This window comes from Mandrillus leucophaeus, unplaced genomic scaffold (assembly GCF_000951045.1).
Source record: "Mandrillus leucophaeus isolate KB7577 unplaced genomic scaffold, Mleu.le_1.0 Scaffold14, whole genome shotgun sequence".
NCBI classification, from domain to species: domain Eukaryota; kingdom Metazoa; phylum Chordata; class Mammalia; order Primates; family Cercopithecidae; genus Mandrillus; species Mandrillus leucophaeus.
In genome coordinates this window covers 10,355,283-10,374,393 of record NW_012101365.1, presented here as the reverse complement: position 1 = coordinate 10,374,393, position 19,111 = coordinate 10,355,283, and positions in this window count along the sequence as shown.

Here is a 19,111-nt window from a genome sequence, read left to right as displayed (position 1 = left end):
GCACCAAAATAAACTCATACTAGCTCATTATCATGTCTGGACAGGATCTAGTTTGAGGTACTAAGAAGGATAAGACACCTTCTGAAAGAGCCCTTATCAGAGTAACATGAATTCTGCTAAAATTGAAGCAAGGGTAAATATCAAATATAGGGTGAGGCTTGGGTGTAAGAATGGTGAAATCATTGATACTTCACAAAAAGTTTATGGAGACAATGTCCCAAAGAAATCAGCAGTTTATAAATGCATAATTCATTTTAAGAAGGGAAGAGACAATGTTGCCGACAAAGTCCATAGCAGCAGACCATCCACATCAACTTGCAAGGAAAAAATTTATCTCGTTCATGCCCTAACTGAAGAATTACATGTGCAAACAATAGCCAACACCATACACATCTCAACTGATCAGCTTACACAATTCTGGCTGAAAAATTAAAGTTTAACAAAACTTCCACTCGATGGGTGCCAAAACTATTGCATCCAGATCTGCTGAAGACAAGAGCAGATATTTTAATGGAAATTTTAGACAATTAGGATCAAGACTCTGAAGGATGTTTTCAGAGAACTCTAACAGGAGATGAAACACAGCTTTACCAGTATGATCCCTATGAAAAAGCACAATCAAAGCAATGGCTACCAAGAAGTGGAAGTGGTCCAGTCAAAGCAAAAGAACACCAGTCAAGAACACAGGTCATGGCAACAGTTGTTAAGGTTGTTCAAAGCATTTTGCTTGTTAACTTTCTGGAGGGCCAAAGAACGATAACATCTTATTATGAGAGTGCTTTGAGAAAGTTAGCCAAAGCGTTAGCAGAAATACACCCAGGAAAGATTCACCGGAGAGTCTCTTTCCACCACAACAATGCTCCTGCTCATTCCTCTCATCAAAAAAAGGCAATTTTGTGAGTTTCAATGGGAAATCATTAGGCATCTACCTTATAGACTTGTTTTGTCTCTTTTTGACTTTTTTTGTTTCATCATCTTAATCTGTTAAGGAGACATATTTTTCTTCAGTTAATAATGTAAAAAAACTACATTGACATGATTATATTTCCAGGATGTTCACCTCTTTAGGTATGGACTAAATGGCTAATATCGTTGCTTACAAAAGTGTCTTAAACTTAAGATGACAGCAAGAATGAGGAAAACAAAAGTGTCTTGAACTTGATGAAGATTGTCTTGAACTTGATATGCTGGAAATGAAGTTTATATTTTTTAACATCATTATTATTAGAGATGGGGTCTTGCTGTGTCACCCAGGCTGTAGTGGTGCAATCATAGCTCACAGCAGCCTCAAACACCTGAGCTCAAGCAGTTCTCCCACCTGTAGATAGGATTATAGGAATGAGCCATTGTACTCAGCTCCATATTTTTATCTTTTAATTCCATTTTTCTATAAACTCTTTCAAGCACCCTTATGTACATTATATTTATACACACACACACACACACACATATGCTTATGTAAATGTGGAAAACGGCACATCTTGACACCCAGATAGCAAATATGCAGATTAAGAAGTAGAACATAACCGGAGCATTACCTTAAAGTTCCCCTTGTGCCCTCTGGTAGTCACTACTCCTACAAAGTTACTATTTTGACTTTGAAAAACACTGCTTTTCTTTGCCTCTGTGTGTGTGTGTGTGTGTGTGTGTGTGTTTTAATTAGCTCTACATATTTGATGAATTCTTTAATGCCTGCTTTAAGGTTTATAATTTGCACCTTTAATTTTATCATTGTCTACATTTAAATTATATTATATCATTTATTATAATATTAAAATCTTACACTAGTATACTTCTATTTTTTTCTGTCCTTTGTGCTATTATTGTTGAAACTTTTATGTATATGTATGTTTTAAACAAATATATATTATTTTGTTCTGCTTTAAAAAAAATTTCAATGAAATTCTTAAATGAGAAAAAAATGTCTTTGGAATTTATTCTACATTTGCCCTTCTAGCTCTCTTTATTCTTTTGTACAGACTTATATTTCCAGTTTGTATTATTTCCCTTCAGCTTAAAAACTTCCTTTAATTTTTTTTTCAGTGTAGGTGTGCTGGTGATGAATCTTTTCAGCTTTTGACTATCATTGTATTTATTTTGCTTTTATTATTGGAAGATAATTTTTTTCTGGTATGAATTCTAACTTAATTGTTTTTATTTTTAATGTCTTATAACACCTTAAATATTATTCCATAGCTTTCATTATTTCTGATGTGAAGTTTGTACTGATTCTTACCTTCGTTTCTCTGTAGATCTTGTGAGTTTTTTTCCTCACATTTAAGATTTTCTTCTCGCAGCTCACATAAAGCAATTTTATTATTATGTGCCTTGATATGTGTGTGTGTGTGTGTGTGTGTGTGTGTGTGTGTGTGTGTGCTGGTATTTATCCTTCTTAGGGTTTGTTGAATCTCTTGGTAAAGATTTTTTTCTGCCTCACCTATCCTAAATGCCAATTATATGTATCTTAGACCATTTGACATTTTCCGAAAGTTCACAGTGACTTTGTTCATTTCTTGTAGCTTTGCATATGTGACTGAAAGCATGTGCTTTATGTTGGATAGTGTCTATTGCCCTTTCTTCAAATTTACTGATCTTTTCCGATGTTTGATTTGCTATCAAGACCATCAGTGATTTTTCATTTTAGGTGGTGTCAATTTCACCTCAGAAGTTTTATTTTTTTTCATAATTTTAAGTTTCTCCCTTCATTATTTTAATGCTTTCCTTAATATCCATTAACATATGTATATAAGATGTTTTAAGGCCTTATCTATGGCTGGGTGCGGTGGCTCATGCTTGTAATCCAGAACTTTGGGAGGCTGAGGTGGGTAGATCACTGGAGGTCAGGAGTTTGAGACCACCTTGGCCAACATGGTGAGACCCTGTCTCTACTAAAAATACAAAAATTAGCTGGATGTGGCAGTGGGCATCTGTAATCCCAGCTACTTGGGAGGCTGAGGCAGAAGAATAGCTTGAACTGGGGAGGCAGAGGTGGCAGTGAGCCAGGATAATGCCACTGCCCTCTAGCCTGGTTGACAGACAGAGACTGCCTTAAAAAACCCCCAAAAAACCATATCTACTAACACTATCATTTCTATCATTTATGAATATGTTTTTATAGACTTATTTTTCTCTTGGCTGTGGGTTTCATCTCTTTGCTTCTTGGCATATCTAGTAATTTTTGGTTGGGCACTCGACATTGTATTTTTAATGTTGTTTGGATTTTGTTATTTTCTCTTAAACAATGTGTCAATTTATTTCAGAAGATAGGCAATTAATTTGCAGATTATCTCAATATTTTTGTCATTTGTTTTTAAATTTTCTTTGTGCTAGTTTTAACAGGCCTTTACTCTGGGGCTGGATTAGTCATACTCTTAAAAAGTAAACTTCATTGATTTCTACTGTATGATTTGGATTGTTAATAAACTCTTTTCATACAAAGTGATAAGAATTAGAACATCTACCAAACCTGTGTGAACTCTTGTAGTTGTTCAATTTATAGCTTTCTGGTAGCTATTCTTTTTTGGTAGTTGTTCTTCACCCTGGCTCATGGGATCTTGCTTATGTATTAAAAGCTTAAAATTCAGCCAATGGCTCAAGTGGAAGTCTATGTAAATTTCTTGAAGTTTTTCTCTGCATAGCTTCCTCTTCTCATTCACTCTGTTCCCAGCTACCTGTGCCTTCTTAAACTCCAGTTTCTGCATCCTTAGCTTAGTGATATTGTCAAACCGTTTTTGGGCTTTTCTCCTCTAAACCAGGGTCTGAAAAGTGCCCAGAGTTAGAAATATGGGCTAAACTTAAGTCTTACCTTCTCTTAGGGTACAAAGTCTAGGCTATTAGCTGCCCAATACGTGAAAACAGTTGTTCTATATTTTTTGCAAGTGTTCATTATTTTTGTGGCAGGCTGGTTCAGCACCAGTTACAGCAACATGGTCAGAAGCAGAAGTTTTATTTCACCAATTTATTACTTTATGTAATTGCAATCATACATCAAGCCACTCCTGGGTGGATGACTTCTTTCATTTGGTATTATGTTTGTGAGAGTCATCCAAAATTTTACATGTGGTAGAAATTGTTCATTCATTACTTGATAGGATACATTGTGTGGGCATATCACAATTCTTTTACTCATACTACTTTTGATGGCTGCCTATGGGCTTTAACTGAGAATTAGAAAAGAAAAACAAAAAACACTAACATTTGTTAAGCTATGTGCCAAGTGATTTCTTAACAATATAGCCAACACTCATGCAGTATTGCTAAGTACCAGGCACTGTCCTAAGTCTAGATGTGTATAAGAGACAGCTATTAAACTTTTAGCACGTACCAGGCACTGTCCTAAGTGCCTTAAATATATTAACCAACTTAATTATCACAAATACCTTATAAAATAAGTGATGTTATTATCATCTCATCCTAATTTTCAGGTTAAGATACTGAGGCAAGATCAAATTCCTGGGTCAAAGACCCACATAGAAATTGCATGAACTGAATTTAAATGCAGGCAGTCTGGCTTTATAGGATCTTAATTATAATGCCATATTGCCTCTCCATGAACAAGCCATTACACTTAATCTCATTTAATTGTTACTACTGCCAGATGCATTCTCCATTTTATGGTCTAGCAAACATACAAAACAGAGGTTCTCTGTCCAGTGGACAAGAGTCAGGTTTGTCACTCAAATGTTTGTCTCCTGCTTCTACTCCTTTAATTCCAGACGTTTTCTTTACTTTCATTGTTTGTTTCAAAATAATTCGAGAGTCACAGAAAGTTTCAAAGATTTAAAGCTAGAACAGATAGGTCCCACTGCACCCGTTGCCTAGTCTCCCTGTGGTAACATCTTAGATAACCAAAGACCATCCTCAAAACCATGAAATTGACATTGGTACAATCTACAAACCAAGGCTGATTTTATAATGGCTTCTAAATGCTCTAAAAGCTATGACATACAAGAGTGAGACAGTTAGTTCTCTTTTCTTTAGATAAAGAAAAAATTTGTTAAAAAGGACCAACAGAGTACTATCATTCTAGGAATCAAACTCTCAGACTTAAATGGCTAGGAAGGGGTAAAATATGCATTAATGATAGAACTTGCTAGCAAAATGTTATAATACAGTGTAATATTATTACATATTAAAATCCTAATTCCAAAGAAGGAGTTGAGTTAAATTGGGAATACAAGAATGCAGACTTAAGTCACATTCAATACAGGAAAGCAATATGACTGTGAGAAATTATGGACTGGAATACTAGATTCTGAAACATATTGCAAGAGTAATGTTCATCCAGTATTTCTCAGAAAATTGATGGCTGGCCTCTTTCTAAATTTTCCATTCAGCTTATGGTAGAAGTTTTTGCTCTGTAGCATTATAGCTCTAAAAATCTTTTCATGAAATTCACTAGAAAAGTGAGATTCATTGCTCAGAAATGAGTGTGAAACCACTTAGCCCGTAAGGCGAGAGAGACCTGTATTTGCTCTTGTTAGGCCATAAAGCAATCTCACTTCAGGTATTTCGATAGCAATAGCTGCATGAGAATGAGAATTGTGATAAGTTCACAAAAATAAATCTTCATGGCTCTTCCCAAGGTAGAAGACTGAGACTAGTCCACATTCCTTTCAAATTTAAAAACCAAATGTTTGCTTCTATTTAATCCAGATCCTATGTTGTTCTGCCTAGTCCATGCATTTATTTATTTATTATGTTTATAGAGCATCTTTCTTCCAAAGCAACATCTTTGTCACAGTTGGCTCCTGGAGGAACAATTGACCACAGGGAAGTTGTGGAGCCTGCAAGGTAAGTAGAATATCACACATTCTTTCATATTAGAAAAAGAAATAGCTTTCTAGGGTCTTAACTGTGGAGATGCTGGTGTGCTTTAAAACTTTGTCACAAGAGGTTGAAGGGACAGGTGAAGAAATGACAGGTGAAAGAGCATTAGGCCAAGAGATAGAAAACTTGAATTCTGGCCTAGGTTCTTTGTTACTGGCTGAGTGAGTTTGGCTAATTCATTTGCTATCTCTGGTGTCCAGTTTCCTCATTTTTTAAATAAAGTGGATCTGAGGTAATCTCTTAGGTCATTACCCCTCCCAGGCCAGTCTTCTATGAAACTCAGATCAGATTTCTGGAAACCCTGGTGAAGTCAAATTTTCATACTTCATTTATACGTGAAATGAAATTCAGTCAATGTAACATTTTTGCATATATTTACTGCATACTTACCATATACCAGATGCTATGCTAGGTGACTAGAAAATGGAATTAAAAAAAAGAAACATAGACTGCTCAGAAACAGAAAGCTTACAATCTAGGAAAACTGATAGAAATTGAGTAATAAAATAAAAACATACCTAATTAATTACAATTGTGATTAAAACTATAAGGGAAAATATAGAATGTTATTGAGAGCTCATAATAGAACTTGGCTATCTAGGCCAAGTACATGCTTTGTTGGCTTTTATTAAAAATTATCTTATATTTTCCCAAGGAGTATATTTCTTCCACACACATTTGTTTTAGGAAGAGTCAGGGAGAACACAAGACTGCAATTTATAAAGCGTCCTTCATTGCATTATTTTATCCTAAAAGACTGCATGCAGGCAGTAAATTATCTCATAATAACAGCCCCCTGTAATCATGCTGAGTCTCTTCTTGGCAAAACATGGAGCATCACCCTAGTTTTATGGCTTATTTGGGTGCTTTTTGTTCTGGACTATATTTTCAAGGATGTTTGTTTAGAGAAAATTTTTAGAAAATAAGGTTTGTATTATTTTCAGAGCAAAGTACAGTTTTGATCACAGCTTTGGAAGACAGAGATAGTATCTTCCTCTGGAGTAAAGGGCAGAGGTGCTCACTATCCAGTATAATAAAGGAAATGCTTCCTGCTCCCCTGGAGAAAATGGAAGTACATTTAATATCCATTTAAAAATATTTGGGTTCTCTCAGCTAAGTTTTCCTCTCCTGTCACACAATCCACCACATGTACAGGTGACTTTTGGCCCTCTTGTCACATTGTGGGAATGGAGGCTTGAGGAACCGATGGAAAAATTGCTGATACTCTGGCTACTGATATCGCTGTGAGTAATGAACTGTTCTTTGTCTCCTATCTTCTACCAGCATCCATAAAATTGTGGCAGGCTAACTTAATAGTTTGCAAGTGAAGTAAAATCTTAGACCATTCAAAATTCTTAATAGCAGCTAATAGAAAAGTAGGAACAAGAGTACTTATTGTACTTTTTGTTTTAGAATGGCAAACACTACATCATAAATAGACCTATTATATTGTGACTTGGAAGAGCTCATGATTCTTGTTTTAAAAAGTTCCTTTTGCAGAAGGAATGTTTTATTTATTTCAGTAATAATAATCTTAATAACAATTAAAATACACACTATTCGTTGAGCATGTAGTGTACACGAGCACCATGTGAAGCATTTTATGTACGTCCTTTCTTTTAATCCTCAACACAATTAATGAAGCAGGACACTCGAAGCCTCTGGCTTTTGACACCACACCTATTGTCTTCTCTCATTCTTTCTGTAGGTAGGTTCTTTGGTCATGCCACTCCTTGTCCATACAGTCATTCATAGCTCTCACCTTTTCCATGGAGAGTAGCTGTGGCCCTTGGGATCTCAGAGTCACTTAGGAGTCAAAATAATACTCCATGGTATCAAATTTTTGTCCATTGACTGTGGCATCTGTGGAGGCATACTGCTTTCTTCTGTTATAGAGACCAGAAAGTCAATTCCCTGACAAGATATGCATTATTTAACTTTAACTCCGTCCTTAATGACCTCAGGCCAAAACATAAGTCTATAATCCCAGAAAAACCAGAGCTTTTGTTTCCTAAAACTCATTACTTAGAGTGGAAGTATTGTTCTGAAGTGAAGTATGTTTTTTGGCCAGTTTTCTTGATTATGAGTATAAATATTATTGTTAATAAGTATAAGGTTTTATATGTGTTTACGAGTGGTCACAAATTGGGTTAGGTCAGTACATAATCTCAGTTAATCTTCACAAAAACTGAAAAGAAACCAGGATTCACAAGGATTAAACCAATTGAAGTATAAGAGAGCCATCAAATGCAATCATTAAAAAAGCTTTGATTCTGCAGTCAGATTTGTTATCAGTATCTTTGGTTTGCCCCTGCTCTGGAATTTGATATGTATTTAAATTCTGGCTCTACCTTCCACTAGCTTTGATTACCCAACTGCTAAGTCCCAGTTTCCTTATGTGTTTAAAGAGACTAATAATAATACCTAATTGATCAGCATATTGTGAGGATTTAACAAGATAATGCTATCATATGCTTCTGATAATACCTGGCAAACAGGAAGTGCTCAATAAATATCTTCTGTTATTGTTTTTAATTCCAATTTAAAGTAAAATATGAATACTGGTCCCTGACTTGAATCCTGGATTGGGCTACCAAATAAAGTATAGAACACCCAGTTTTGAATTTCAGGTAAAAAAAAAAAGAATAATTTTTTAGTATAAGTAAATCCAAATTATTGCATGGTATATATTTATACTAAAAACTATTCATTTTTTTCTGACATCTAAATGTAACTGGACATGTACATGTTATGTTTTTATTTCCTGAATCTGACAAGTTTGACTCAGGGCTAATTGTTCCCAAAGTCCAAGCTTTTTCCATGTGTGGCATTAAAGAAACATTGGTTATTACTATACAGTCTACATCATCTTCATTTTTCCATTTTTCTTTCTTTCTTTCTCTATTTCTTTTTTTATTTTATTTTTTATTTTTTTACTAAATTCATGTTTCCTGTTTTCTAATTATTCTTGAAGCTACCAGAGAGTAGTCAAGAGAATGGATTTATGAAGAAACTCAAATCACATAGTATTATTGCTAGCAATCCTGGCAGATTTTAAGGGACTAGAAGCAGCTTAGTTAAATGATAAAAATTGTCACGTGCTAAACTTCCCTGTGAAGGCTGCCTTGAATTATCCATGTTGGGTTAATTAGCCCCTCCTGGGCTCCATACAGTGCTCTGAAATGTCCCTCTACCAGAACATTTCTCAAACCTGATCACAAGGGTTCTCAAACATGGCTATTATCAGAATAACTTGGAGGACATTTGTTAAACAAGAGATTGTTGGACCCCATTTTCAGAGTTGTTGATCCAATAGATCTGAGGTGGGCCTTGAGAATTTGCACTCTGCCCAAGAATGTTAATACTGTTAGTCAGGGGACCATACTTTTTTAAAATTAAAAACCCTAAAATTATTTTTATTTTGTTCAGCTTTATTGAAGTATGATTGACAAATAAAAGTTGCATATATTTAAAGTGTACAAAGTGATGCTTTGATGTAAATACACATTGTGAAATGGCCATCATAATCAAGCTAATTATTACATCTATTACCTCACAGTTACTATTCGTGTATGTATGTGTGTGGTGAGAACACTTAAGATCCACTTTCTTAGCAAATTGCAAGGGTACAAGACAATGTTAGTAACTACAGTCACCATGTTGTATATGTAAAGTTTGTACCCTTTCACCAATATCTCCCCTTTCCCCACTCTGTGACCCCAGGTAATCACCCTCCCACTCTCTGTTTCTAAGTTCAAATTTCTCAGATTCCACATACAAGCAAGATCATGCAGTGTTTATATTTCTGTGTTTGGCTTATTTCACTTAGTGTAATGTCCTCCAGATTCAGCCATGTTTTCACAAATGGTAGGAATGTATTTCCTTTTCAAGGCTGAACAATATTTCTCTCTCTCTCTCTTTCTCTCTCTCTCTCTCTCTGTGTGTGTGTGTGTGTGTGTGTGTCACATTTTCTTTATCCATTCATCCATTCACAGACATGGACACTTAATTTCCATATCTTGGCTATTGTGAATAATGGCACAGGGATGGCACTTCGAGGAACATGCTTCTGTTGTTCTTGTTGGTTTATTCCTTTGTTTCTTTTGACTAAATGGTGAGATTCTTGATGATAACTATATTGTTAACTTCTTAAAATTCAGTGTTCCAAAACTCACCAAAAATTAACTCACCAAATTATTGCAGTACATTTGGTTTGCCCCTGCTCTAGCATTTGCCCTGGAGAAAAAAATGTCTGTGGTAAACTCTCCTAGACTCCATTTAAAGTAATTGTCAAACAATCTCTGTGGCTAATCCAGAGATGAAAGTATAGGGGAGGGCAGGTATACACCATGATATGGTTTGGCTGTGTCCCCACCCAAATCTCATCTTGATTGTAGCTCTCTTAATCCCCAGGTGTCATGGGAGGGACCTGGTGGGAGGTAATTGAATCATGGGGGTGGGTTTTGCCCATGCTTTTCTTGTAACAGTGAATAAGTCTCACTAGATATGATGGTTTTATAAACAGGAGTTCCTCTGCACATGCGCTCTTGCCTGCTGCCATGTAAGATGTGTCTTGTTTCTCTTTCACCTTCTGCTACGATTGTGAGGCCTCCCCAGCCACGTGGAACTGTGGGTCCATTAAATCTCTTTTTCTTTATAAATTGCCCTGTCTCAGGTATGTCTATATTAGCAGCACGAAGATTGACTAATACACACCACTAGACAGGGGTTAAAATAACATACACACAGACATACAGTAAAGGGAAAGCACATTCAATCATCTAGATTATCAAGGACAAAAGTAAAATAAAAAAAAATTAATGTGGTGAAAGAGCCTTTCATTGATTTCGTCTCTTAGTGAACTAATATAAGAAGACTTTACAATTGTCCCTGAGTTGCCATTTAACAAACTGGCTTTGATCTCTTCTTGGGCAAGACTTGTGTCTGGTTTATATATCCTCATGATGCACATCAAACAATAAGTGGGATTTTTAAATGCTTAAGTTTTTGGTATAATTGTTGAATAAATAAATTGATAGAGTTCAGTTAGCCACGATGTTTTTGAACCTAATGACTGATGAAAAATTATTCAAATATCAAATTGGAAGGAAATCTGCAGTTTTTCCTACAAAGAGGAGCCTAAAAGTGATCATTATATTAATAGATTTAATGTCATATCCCCAAATAAAAAAAAGTGTCTCTTGAGAGTAACTTCCGTTCTTTGAGACTATGATTTCATAAATTCTGTTTTTCCTTCTGGCAACAACTTTTTAGCTGTTTTGAAGAGTAAAGTTTCTTACAAAACCTACAGAATAGCCTTGATGAGAAAAGTAAAAATCAAGTCCACATCACCCTGCCTCCTGAAACTACAGTAATGTGGCTCTTTCTGCTGAGCTGGAAAACTTTTGTTTTAGTGGAAGATATGTCAGGGAAATGTTGATAATTGACATTTATTTCAGGGAACTTTAAATAACATACAGTTGAAAATACTGGTGATAGAACTGCTATCTCTCTATGTGTCACAAATCTGGAATTTCCGCTAGTCCTTCCTATAATAGTTTAGAAGGAAATTATTACATGGCCTAGAAATCACTCAAAAATGAACACCCTTCCCGAATTCATCTTACATCATATAATCTCATAATTGGAAGGAAGTTGAAAAATTATATAGTTAAAATATACGTTCAAATTAGAATTTCCTTTTGTATGATGACTGCCTATTTTTCCCTTGGCAGGGAGGCACATTACTGCATAAAGAATACAAAAGATTTAGTTGCAATAAAATTCCTTTTTGTGTTGGACTAAAATCCAACTTCACTAATATTAACAAATACTTATATATGTTTATTCACTTATTTAATTTACTTATTACTATGTACAATCATAGTCACTTTTGAGTTGGGGCTAGTCATCAGGAATACAAAGTTGGAAAGCTGTGGTTTGCTCTCAAAGGTCATACGGCTTAGTGGGAAAAGAAACATGGAAACAAACAACAACCAAGAAAGATTGCTTTTAGTGATGGTGCTTACAAAGTGCAATGAGCATTTAGGAGAAGGAGTTCCTAACTTATCCCTGGGGGTCAGAGAAGGCATCATGAAGTAGGGAATATTTTAATTGATATTTAAAGGATGAGTTGCGTTATAGGCAGGGAAATAGCATGTAGCAAGACCAAGATATTAGGAAAGATCACTGTGTTCTGTAGCACAGACTGCGGGTGTGTTGTGTGCACATGTGCTGGGGGTGGAAGAAAGGGGAAGTGAGAGTGAAGTGTTGCAGGAGTGGCAGGGCACAAGGCTGAGCACAAAAGCAGGGGCACGATATTCAGATGAGTTTATTTCTTACTCTGCAGGATGCATGGGAAAATGTGAAGCAAAGACAATTAGTAGCATAATCGTATTTTCATATGAGAAAGATAGTCTTGAAAACACTCTAAAGGATACATTATAGATGAGAGGGGGCCAGATAGCTAAGTGAGGAGCTCGCTGAAATTGCTCAGACCAGACTAGGTAAAAGAGATTAGAGAAGTCAGGAAGGAATAGATTTGAGATATATTTAGAAGGAATAATTGACAAGATTTGGTGACTGATCGTGTTTGACAGAAAAGGGAGATGCAACAATGTTTTACATAAACTAAAATGTTGTGACTTTGACCTTTACACCTTATGGACCCAGATCAGCATTGGCGTGATCTGGAAACCTGTAAAATGTAGAATCCTGGGCCTCACTCCAGAATTCTGTACCAAACCAGAATTTGCACTTTAAGTGCATTCTTAGGTCATCCCTTTGCACATTAAAGTTTGAGAGGTGCTGACTGAGACAGAAGGGTGAACAGAAGCACCATGCACGGAGGCACAAAACCCAGGAGGAAAACATAGTGGATTCTTTCAGGGGTGGGTTGTTCAGAATGGAAGAGGAGTCGGAGGATAACTTTGGTTTAGCCATATTGAAGAGTTTGATCTGTCTGTGGAAGATTCAGTTGAAAGAGCCATTGTGTGTAAGAGTCTAGATCTCAGGAGAAATTACTACTTCAGCAATGACCAGAGCATTGGAAATAGTGGACACATGGGACTAGAGGAGATTGCCCAAGAATATAAGTAGATAATGACCAATTATATTTTGGTATTGACTTTGGATCCCTAGTCATTAGAAGGGTAGAATATTTTCAAGTCAGTTTCCTCAATTTGAATCACCTGAGAATCAATCTCAGTCCCCAAAGATGGCCCCAAAAAATCTTTCCCTCCTTATATGTGTGTGCTGCTCTTCACATCAAGAGGTGGTACTTATTTACCTTCCCCTTGAATCTTGACTATCCTTGAGACTGGTTTTGCCAAAGAGAAGGTATTTAGAGTGATAACCAAGGACTTCCAAGCCCAGGCCTTAAGAGGTCTAGCGTATTCTACTTCCTTTCTTGTGGTAGCTCAGACAACATGGGGAAGCTATGTGAAAGAGAACTGAGGCACTGCCTTCAACATCTCCACTGAGCTCACCGCTCACAGCCACCAGCAGTACCAGACATGAATGACCCATCTTGGATGATGCAGCCCAGTCAAGACCCAGATAACTACAACTCAAGCCAACATCTTGTGATTAGAGCTGTCTAGCTGAACTGAGTTCAGTCAATCCACAGAATTATGAGATACGATAAAATGGTTGTAATTTTAGGCAATTAAGTATTGGAGCTGGTTTGTTACTTAGCAGTAATCTAATATTTGGGTAGTTGATTGGGCACAGAATGTATTTTTAATAAAAAATATGCTTATATACATGTCAATAAACAATAGACTAAGAAAAATAATAATTTAATTGGCAATAATTATTGCTTATAATTAAATACTCAGGCACCAATTTTGAGGAATCTCATTACACTGTTAGTTCCTCCACCCCCAGTTATCTCTTCTTCTGTCCCCACATATGCATTCCTGTTGTCATTACTTCAGTTCAGTCTCTCATTATCTGTTACCTGGAATACTGTAAGGCTCTTTATACGTTCAATTGTGCTTCCTCCGTTAGCCATCCCCTCTTAATGCCATCAGAATAATCTTTCTAAAAATGTATTTGAACAAAGATTTTAATGTTGCATCATTAAGTTTAGCATAAATTAATTAATTCAGTCATTTAGTTATGCTGGTTATCAAGGCATGAAGGTTGTTTACGATTTTAGTTGAGTCTTATTCCAGTTCCACCTCCCTCCAATAACTTTCTATTCCTCATACAGTGATTTTTTTTTTTTTTACTCTATTTATACTGGTTTATATTCTATTCCCCACATCTTTGACATGTACTTCCACCCTTCTGTGCATTTTTCTAGGCCTTATTGCCTTTCTCCCTTCCCACTTTATTCTTCTACGGCAATTGTCCTCATCCTTCAAGGTTCAGGTCAAATACTACCTCTTTGGGTAGATTTGTCTATGCTACTACTCAGAAAAAATGGCCTACTCCTCTTGAATCTCCTGTGTGTTGTAGCCATTTTAACCAACTGGAAGTATCTTACTAAGCACACACTGTGTTAAATACTTCACATACAGTGTGTCTTTAAATCCACAGAACAAACACATTTTTAAAAAGCATAGAATTACTATTTCCATTTCATAGATAAGAAAACTGAGATCCAGGGGGATTGTATAGCTTGCTTAAGGTCACGAAGTTATTAAGGTTCAGGGCCAGAATTCTAGACCAGGCTTATCTAACTCAAACAGCTGAAATCTTAAACACCAAATTATGTTGTCTTTTTCTATGCAGTATATTTTATTCTCATTTGTACTATTATCAATTATGAAAGATTCATCTCACTTTAGACTTTAAGTTCCTTGAGAAACGGAGGTCTTACTATCCCTGCAGTTAACAGGGTGCTCACTACTTCTTTGATAAGTGATTTGCTAAATTGATTTAGTTTAATTCAGGTTAGTGGGGTATACCATTTTAAATAACTTGCTATATGCCCTGGATGTTTTGATGTGCCAGGGAGTAGAGAGGAAAAAAATATACTCTAATGTTCCCTACCGTAAATCTTATAAGAAAACTGTAAAGGAAAGACAGGTATTACTACCACCCCACCATCATAGACAGAGTTTTAAACAGTTGTGCTCTAACAAAGATCTTTTTACAGTTAATCATCACTCTCCATGCAAGCATTTCTCTCACACGTTTTCTCTTCCTTCCACGTTAATGAGGTCCAATGTTCTTTACATTGATAAACATTGCGAGAACTCGTGTTACCCAAGAAAGAAGGGAACAAAAGTACTTACCTCATGGTAAAGTCTAATAACAGATAATTTATTCACCTGACACTCGCTGCATTAACCTACAACATGAACTCTTTATACTGACAATCAGCATACTACTACTCCTACGGGAAAAAAATCAACAATCTCCTTCCATTTCACACTCCCCTCTTTCCATCTTCCATCCTAACGCACTCTCTTCCTGAACCCCAGTGTAAGTGCTAACAGTGATGGTTTTGCTAACATGACGATCACATTGTTAACTACCAAAGGGAAAAGAACGTTTTTTAAGTTTACAGAGGAGCCACAAGAGCTACAGCTTCTACAGACTCCCCAGATTCTACCTACCACAATGAAAAGATGATAGAAGTTACAGTTAAGTAAAATGTCCACCAGAAACATTCTGATATTGTTTCAGTGTGATTTCTCATGAACTCACAGAGGATCCAAGGGCTCCCTATTTATAATCCTAGCCTTGGAGGACTAAAAAAATATTTCCTTGCATGACACGAGAGGCCCTTTTCCATTGCCAATCCATGCCTGAGTGCTTTCTGGCCATGTTCTATCTCTCATTTCATGCTTTAGCAATTTCTGAGATCTTCTGTAGTTCATAGAACAATAAGGCCTCTCTTGCCTCAATGCCTTTGCATATACTGAGCTCTCTGGGGTTTGCCTGGAAAGCACACTTATTACCAACCTTCAGGGTCTGGCTTAAGAACTAAGTTCTCTGAGAATTCTTTCCCACATTTAAAACCAACTTAAAATTTTCTTTTTGCATATTCTCATCAAATCTTATAGAAATGACCATCAAACTGCACTGTAATTGCCACTCTATGTCCCCACTTAAGAGAACTCCTTAAGAGCAAGAAATTTATTTATATATTTTTTCTATACATATGATGTATTATGCAAAAAAATTCACTGTTTTTTCTATTCAGTAAATGGCTGAAAAGTGGCTCTCTAATTCAATAGCTCTGTGGGTTCTCATTTTCAGATTGCCTGGGTTGATACCCTGGCTCTACCACTTAACAAGCTGTGTGATGTTGGGCAGTCACATCACCTTTCAGTTTCTGTGACTATGTCTCCAACCAACTCCACATCTTTGCATCTCTACTGAAAATACAAACTCTTGCGAGAGAGCACCAGATTGACTGCACTTCGGTCACCTGTCTTCTTCTGGCCAATCTGGGCAAGGAAAGGAAGAACTGAAATGAGAGGCAGTCATTTCCTCCAGGACCATACAACTTAGGGAGTTCCCCAAAAGAAAGATAAGGGTGCAAGCAGGGATGGTCACCAGGGACTGGGGAAATAGGGAATGGGGAGTTATTGTTTCATGGCTATAGAATTTTGGTTTTGCAAGAAGAAAAGAGTTCTGGAGATGGACAGTGGTTACAGTTGCACAACAATGTGAATGTACTTAATGCCACTATACAGTACACTTAAAAAATGGTTTAGATGGTAAATTTTATGTTATATGTATTGCACTAAAGTTTTGAAAATAATTAAAAGATAATCAAGTTAAAAAACAATGTAAATAGGAAAGAGGGTATTGACAGTCAAAAAATGGTAAGTGTTCACAACAGAGCCCCCAAGAAGAAGTGCTTAGAAATTACCTAGAGCATTGCTGGCCTCAGGGGTACTTTGCTGCTGTGTGGCCTTGGGCAAGATTAGATTGCTCCTGGTCAATCATTACTCTGTTTCTACTACCTGCCCCTTTGTAGATCCTCTGGCTCCTCTTTGTTTTCCAGTTCTGCTCTTCCACACTCTGTCAACTGGATGGGCTCCTAATAACCTTCCAGTAAATCATTTTTCTGCTTAAGATAGCCAGACTCTGTTTCTTTTACAAGTAATTAAGAACCCTGAGTTATAAAGACTTTTACTTACTTAAGCCTCCAAGCAGACCGTTTAGAAGAGATCCTAAGAAGGAAAAACATCCAAAATAAAATTTGAGACCCTTGTAAGATCTGAGGTTTTATTTAAACAAATTTGTGTAAGTCATACTTCAGGATTCATCGTCCTTCAAACTTCTCATACTCTCTCATGCCTTCCTTGAAATTGTCCCTTTTGCAGTGCTTTTCTGACATTTCCCACATTCTTAGTACATGCTTCCATTGGGAAAGAAACAAACTTGTCTGTGATACTGTGTTTACTCGTCTGTGTTCCTGACTCAGCCATGATTTCTATGAGAAAACAGTCCATATATTAACAGCTGTATACCCCCAGCACCAAGGAAGTCCCTGGAATCTAGTAGGTCAATAATAAAAGAATCAATGAGGAGGAAAATGAGTGGATGAATTGCTGAGTGCAGTCAGTTTGGTCTGGAGAACCCTACTGGATTCTGTTCACCACCCTACTGATTTCCCTTTTCCCCTCAAGCTCTCTGGATTGAAGATATTCTGTTTGAAGTCAATTACCATAGTCAACGTTTCCACCATGGCTAATAAATTAGCATCACTTTGAAAACAAAAATGATTCAATTTTGCACTTGGAATGTGGTCTGTGAATTAGAAAGGGCAGGGGTGTTACTCTCCCTGAGGCTTGGAAAGTTTCTTGGTGTTTTATGAGGTAATGATTTCTGTTTTTACTGGATTTGCTGGTCACTAACGTGCCCCTGGGAGCCTGAATGAATGCCAAGAGTATAAAGAAAAATGGCATGCTCCCTGCTACCTAAAGACCAAGTAACTTCCTAACCAAGAGGCATCTATGATTGTGATTCTGAGCATGGACTTTTTTTTAAAGAGAAAAAAGCAAGTAGAATTAGGTCTATATGCATGACTTTGTTAGAAGCAGTTGGTACCAGGTTCCTTTTCTGCTCATCCTGCCTGTGGGAAAGTCCTGGAAATGAGGGAAATAGAAAGCATTTTTTTCCTCATGATGATTCTTTTTAAGAATTTTTAATTGACAAATTAATATAATATTTATAAGTATTTATGGGGTACATGTGGTAATTTGTTACATGCATATAATGTGTAATAATCAAGCCAGGGTATTTAGGGTATCCATTACCTTGAGTATTTTTTATTTCTACTTGTTCAGAGCGTTTCAAGTCCTCTCCTCTAGTTATTTTGAAATATGTGATTCACCGATGTTAACTATAGTCATTCTACTCTGCTATCAAACAGCAGAACTTATTCCTTCTATCCAACTGGATGTTTTTATGTTTGTCCACACATACCCTTCTCAGCCTCTGGTAATCTTCATTCTCCTTTTACCTCCATTAGACCAACATTTTCTAGCTCCCACATGTGAGTGAGAATATGCAAGTTTGTCTTTCTGTGCCTGGCCTATTTCACTCTAGTTCCATCCATGTTGCTGCAACTTACATAATTTCATTCTTTTTATGGCTGAACAGTATTCGATTGTGTAGGTATACCACATCTTCTTTATGCATTCATCTGTTGATGGACACTTAGGTTGATTCCATATCTTTACTGTCGTGAATATTGCTGCAATTAACATGGGGGGTACAGATATCCCTTTGTTATACTGATTTTTTTTTCCTTTGGATATATATCCAAGTAGTGGCATTGCATGATTGTATGGTAGTACTATTTTTAGTTTTTGGTGAAATCTCCATATTGTTTTCCATATAGGTTGTACTAATTTACTTTCCCACCAACAGTAACTTTTCTCTGCGTCCTAGCTAGCTTCTGTTACTTTTTGTCTTTTTATTAAGAGCCATTCTAACTGGGGTAAGGTATCTTTATGTGACTTTGATTTGGATTCACTGATTATTAGTGATGTTGAGCATTTTTTCATATGCGTATTGGCCCTTGGTATGTCTTCTTTTGAGAAATGTCTATTAATGTCCTTGACCACTTTGAAATTGAATTATTATTATTCTTTGCTGTTGAGTTGTCTGAAGTCCCTGTATATTCTGAATATTAATCCCTTGTCAGATGAATAGTTTGAAATATTTCCTCATATTCAACAAGTTTTCTCTTCATTCTGTTGATTGTTTCCTCTGCTGTGCAGAAGCTTTTGGTTTAATATAGTCTCATTTCTCATTTGTCTACTTTTTGTTTTTCCTGCCTTTTTTTTTCTTTTTTTTTTTTTTTTTT